The sequence below is a fragment of the Pristiophorus japonicus genome, chromosome 19 (genome assembly GCF_044704955.1).
Source record: "Pristiophorus japonicus isolate sPriJap1 chromosome 19, sPriJap1.hap1, whole genome shotgun sequence".
Lineage (NCBI taxonomy): Eukaryota > Metazoa > Chordata > Chondrichthyes > Pristiophoridae > Pristiophorus > Pristiophorus japonicus.
In genome coordinates, this window is record NC_091995.1 from 51512250 (window position 1) to 51518249 (window position 6000).

General features: G+C 44.1%; 1 pseudogene; it reads left to right on the top strand.

Annotated features, from left to right (window-relative positions):
- LOC139230220 (class I histocompatibility antigen, F10 alpha chain-like) overlaps window positions 1–1289 on the top strand; it is a 40623-nt pseudogene extending 39334 nt beyond the window's left edge.
- The last annotated feature ends 4711 nt before the right edge of the window (window positions 1290–6000 follow it).

Below are 6000 nucleotides of genomic sequence, written 5' to 3' on the forward strand. Positions count from 1 at the left end.
TTATCCGTATTCTAACCATTGTATGATTCAATGATTCCATAGGAATTGTTAATTAGAGGCACACAGTCACTAGAACAACGGATGGTAGAAATTAGGATTTTTCCCGTTAGAATATGCAATGCTACTGAGGCAGTTACCACAACATAACTTAAAAGGGAACTCGATAAATATATGAAAATGAAGATGCTAGAAAGAAATGAACATCGGCAGGGAAATAGAACTAAAGCAGAAAGCCCCTGTCTAAATTTGGCGCCAAATGTTCTCTTTCTGTGCTGTAGATTCTATATCTCTGTGTAACGATGCTTGTTTCAAATACTAAATTCCATTTCTACCCGAAGTAATGGAGAGACTGACTGGATGTGCAGTGACTAGAAAATAGCTGACATTCTCAGACGGTGTGAAAAAAGCGATAATTATGTAGCTATTGATCGGTTGAATAACTGTTCTAGGTACTCACTACATTCAAGGACTGTTTGGCTGTGAGCTGCATGATGCCAGTCCTATTGGAGGGGTTCTGAAATTGGCTTATGATGGAAGATATGCATTTAGTTTTGATAAAGACACATTGGTTTGGACTGTACATGATCCAATAGCTCAGACGTCCAAAGTGAAATGGGATAAGGAAACAAAGTTGAACCGTTACTTCAAGAGCTTGATAGAAAAGGACTGCGTGAATTTATGGAGGACATACTATTCAATTGGAAATGTATCACTAACCAGAAAAGGTAAGTTCAGAACAACCTGGGGATAGTGTACAATGGGCGATATTGGACCATCTTCCAGTACGCACCTCGCCCCATTCTCCTTTAACAGGCAGCCGATCCAATATCGCCCATTTTAGACTAGCGGCATAAGTTCAAGTGATCCCCCTGATTTTATTTTGAAATGTGCACCTTATATTGAAGTTGAAAATAATTGTCATTCTATCATGTAGTTTCCCCTGAGGTCTCAGTTATTGCCAGGGCTGGTGATCGTTGGTTTCTCCACTGCATTGTGATTGGATTTTACCCGCAGTCCATTAGTGTGACCTGGTTGAAGAATGGAGAACATGTCCATGAGACCAAATCTACTGGAGTATTACCCAATGAAGATGGACGTATCAGCGAATGACAAGTCTTGAATTTGATCCGTATGATGGGAAACAATACTCCTGTCATATTGAACACAGCAGCTTGTCAGGTGGGAAGACTGTCCCCTGGGGTAAGGACATGAGCAGCAACACTGAACAATCCATCAATAATCCCAAACATCCCATACAGGGAGAGAGCAGAAAGGGATCAATGAAATGAATAACTGAATCAAATTGGCCATTGTCTCCTTGCTTTTCTACTCTACTCTACAAATGAACAGGATATTCTGCTTCCCAGTGATTTGTATGTGTTATTATTTGGTCTGCTGTGCTGTTGCTTATGGACATGATCAGGAACATTAAAATCTGTCACTCCCTATAACTGTCATTTCTTGCCCATCACTTTTCTCTGTCTTGCACTTACTGTCAGTTTATTTACACGTAAAACCACACTTTTGTTATCTATGTTCTTCAGGCTGCCTGTGAGTGTTTCTCATTCTTTCTGTCGCTTTTCGTAACTTTATTTTATCTTCTGACTCTTCCATAATCTTTACCCACCCCTCCTTATGTACGCCCCGCACACTTGCTTTCTCTATATATATTTCTCATTGATTCTTACTGTCTATCTCCTCTTTATACACCTCCTCACCACCCCCGCCCCCGCACCCCGCCGGCTCCCCCAACCACACACACACATGATCTCAGAGTTCAATAGGAAACAATTCCTTATTCACAGTCTATCTGGGTTCGAGAATGGATTAATCTGCATTCACCATCCACGCTCAGACAGCAGACTCCTCATTTGCCTGAGTTGTTGTTGTTTCATTGTTTGTTTCTGCTTTCTCATTGTTGTTCCCTTGCACTGTGTTTCTGGAGCTGCTCGATTTCTGAGCTTGAACGTTTGCTCTGTGCTAAACTATTTCACTCTCAGCGCCAGTGTTTTTTTGATTACGTTGTCTCTTTGCTCTGGTGGGGAATAAGGGGACGGGTCACCTTGAGGAGGATTGTGGAAGTGTTGTGAGGAAAGAGTATTGAAATGTAGTGCACTGAGGAAGCGATGATAAGATTATGCGGCCGGATGGCAAGGGTGAGGCTGAACTGGCTCCTGAGGCGGGAATGGGTCTGATGTTCACAGGGAGCTGCAGGCAAGGAAGTTGGCGGATGAGGACTTTGCCCAGAGAGCAAAAATCTGTAGCAAGAGTGAAGGTTGGGGCAACACAAAGTACAGATGGGTGGAAACCCCCACAAAATAACCTAGAAAATGAAACAGCAGCCGTGATGCTATCAATTTAAAAAAAAAGATCAGCATTTTACTATTTAATGAAAAGTGAAACCTTCTGAAGATAGTTTGGTTAATTACAATTATCATGAGCTGCAACTTTGCACCTTGAGCCCCCTCCCATCACACGGACCTGTGGGAACGGTAGGAAGCTCGATCCCCCAGCCCTGGGAGCTGGTATAGTGGGTATCATTGATGCAACTGCCATTACTTACCCCTCATGTTGCTCCTATCACCAGACCCGCAGACACAGGCCTCGGCCATTTGTTTATCTGGCTCCTCTCACCCAGCGATCCAGGCGCGGTTGTGGGGGAGAGGACAGCTCGCTTTCCTCCTGCCTCGCTGGGCACAATGACCACAACCCCTTTCCTTGGTCTCCCAGCAGCACATTCATATCTCTGGCCCAGCCCCGATCAATCAGGAAACCGCGCTTCACTCTTCACAGCCTTTGGTTCTCCACGCCTCCCCCCACCCCCCAGTCACATTTACAGCATTCTCTCCTCGTGGACCAGAACCTGTGGTTACTCACAAAAACTAATGTTGATTGAGGGGCATCGGGGAAAACTAACCTTGCACTTCTATAAATAGTGCTATTGGACCTTTTACATCCACCAGAGAGGACTGATGGTTTAACGTCTTATCCGAAAGACCGCACCTCTGTCAAATTAACGTGCATGTTGAATTCTCTAATACGGGCTTATTCTGTCCACCTTTTTCTCCTGACAACTATTGGTTCCCAGGCATGGGCAGCCCTTGTGTACCTGGTCTGAGGAGCCGCACTTCATGTGTGTTGCCCTAGACACGGAGGTCCTGTGTTCATAGAGCCGCCCTTTCCTGCTGGGGTCATTGGATGGACATCAGGAGCAGAACGCCAGCTATTTCTCTCCTTTCAAGCCCAGGAATCCTGGAGCCAATGTGAACTCTGCGACAGCAGCGACCAGTGCACTGAGCAGGAGCCTGGCTGACAGGGCCTAGTACCAGTTAGGACGGTGCATTTTCAGGCCGAGATTTGGCATCGAGATCCATTTCTCTGTAATACTTCCAATAAACTGGATGTCCTTGTTGGACTGTGAGCATCTAGCCAGTAGAAGGAGGCCAGTTGCAGTTAGGTATTTGTGAACTGCGGGTCCTTCTAGTGAACCAGTATTAAACAGAGGCTGTGAGTTCCTGATTTCAGCCTCCCATCAGGAATGGCAACCAGCAGGTGTTTCCCACTGGAACTGAGGGGGAATGGGAACTGAAGCGTCCGACTTCTTGCAGTGTAGAATTTACAGAGGATTGGATAACGGACACCTTAAGGGAGCTAACGGAGAGCGCCTTGTAAGGGGAAGAACCATGAAAAGCGTGTGAACAAGTCACTTCATTCTCTGTACTGTGTTCTGCTCCATCATCTCGGGATTGTGTAACATTTGTATTTCACTCCCTAGATTACAATGTTGTTTAACCAGAACAGAGAGGGTCAAACACCAGACTTGTCTTGGATCCAGGAACAAGCTGAAAGAGTAATCGTGCATTAATTGTATTATTATTGAAACAACACGATTTGTATAAACATTTCCCCCATGCTTTATGCTTCAGTCACTGTATTAAAATATTTTAACTTGCTTAGCATTGAAGCAACATTGTCAAATCTCATCTACAATTGCACAAATTGGCGCTTTAGGTATTACAGAACCGCCCCGCAGAATGAAGGCACACCAGGGATTTTAAAATAAATCTTGTTAATATTCTTACATTATTATCACAAACGTCATTTCATTTTCCTTCTACTCTTATCTCCCGAAGGCTTGACTCTGACATTGGCCTCAGGGAAACAGTCTCCTCTTGTGAACAGAAACAGTTACTATGGGAACACGATTCATTGTCTGGAAACACAGCTGAACCCGCTCCTGATCACACACTCACATTTCACCTGCAGTAACGCCAATACAGTGGTCCGGAGCAAATCCAGTGTAACTGAAGGGAGCGAGGCCAGTGTAATCCATCTGTTGCTAATCCGGGATTAAAATGCGAATGAGAATAAGACGGATTTATCACTGCTGGCCAATCTGCAAAGAGCCTTCCAGGCTCCAGCGGCAAGATGAAAATCTTCTGCAGAGAGTCAAGTTGAAATATTCCGACAGGGGCTATGGCGGGGGGGGGGGGCGGAACTTAACACAATCATAATCACTAAAGAGGTGGTACTCAGTAAAATGACGGGCCTAAAGGAAGATAAATCCCCTGGAACTGATGGCTTGCATCCTTGGGTCTTAAGAGAAGTAGCGGCAGTAGTGGATGTATTGGTTGTAATTTACCAAAATTGCCTGGATTCTGGGGAGGTCCCGGCAGATTGGAAAACTGCAAATGTAACGCCCCTTTTGAAAAAAGGAGGTAGACAAAAAGCAGGAAACTATAGACCAGTTAGCCTAACATCTGTAATTGGGAAAATGTTGGAGTCCATTATTAAAGAAGCAGTAGCAAGACGTTTGGATGAGCAAAATTGGGTCAGGCAGAGTCAGCATGGACTTTTGAAGGGGAAGTCATGTTTGACAAATTTGCTGGAGTTCTTTGAGGATGTACGAACAGGGTGGATAAAGGGCAACCAGTGGATGTGGTGTATTTCGAATTCCAGAATGCATTTGAGAAGGTACCGCAGAAAAGGTTACTGTACAAGATAAAAGTTCACGGGGTTTGGGATAATATTTTAGCATGGATAGAGGATTGGCTAAATAACAGAGACAGAGAGTCAGGATAAATGATTCATTCTCTGGTTGGCAACCAGTAACTAGTGGGGTGCCACAGGGATCAATGCTGGGATCCCAATATTTACAATCTATATTAATGTCTTGGAAGAAAGGACCGAGTGTAATGTAGCCAAGTTTGCTGATGATACAAAGATGGGAGGACACAAGGGGAAATCTGCAAAAGGACCGAGGCAGGCTAAGTGAGTGGGCAAAAAATTGGCACATGGAATATAATGTTGGAAAGTGTGAGGTCATGCACTTTGGCAGAAAAAAAATCGAAGAGCATGTCATTGTTTAAATGGAGAAGGATTGCATAGTGCCGCAGTGTAGCGGGACTTGGGGGTACTTGTGCATGAAACACAAAAGAATAGTATGCAGGTACAGCAAGTGATCAGGAAGCCAAATGGTATCTTGGCCTTTATTGCAAAGCAGACGGAGTATAAAAGCAGGAACGTCTTGCTACAGCTATATAAGGTATTGGTGAGGCCACACCTGGAATACTGCATGCAGTTTTGGTTTCCAAATTTACAGAAATATATACTTGCTTTGGAGGCAGTTCAGAGAAGGTTCAATATGTTAATTCCGGGGATGAGGGCATTAACTTATGAGGAAAGTTGAATCGGTTGGGCCTTTACTCATTGGAATTTAGAAGAATGAGAGGTGATCTTATCGAAACATATACGATTATGAGGGGGCTTGAGAAGATGGATGCAGAGAAGATGTTTCCACTGGTGGACCAGGCTAGAACCAGAGGTCATGATCTTAGAATAAGGGGCTGCCCATTTAAAACAGCGATGAGGAGAAATTTCTTCTTTCAGGGAATTGTAAATCTGTGGAATTCGCTGCCTCAGAGAGCTGTGGAAGCTGGGACATTGAATAAATTTAAGTCAGAAATAGACAGTTTCTTAAACGATAAGAGGATAAGGGGT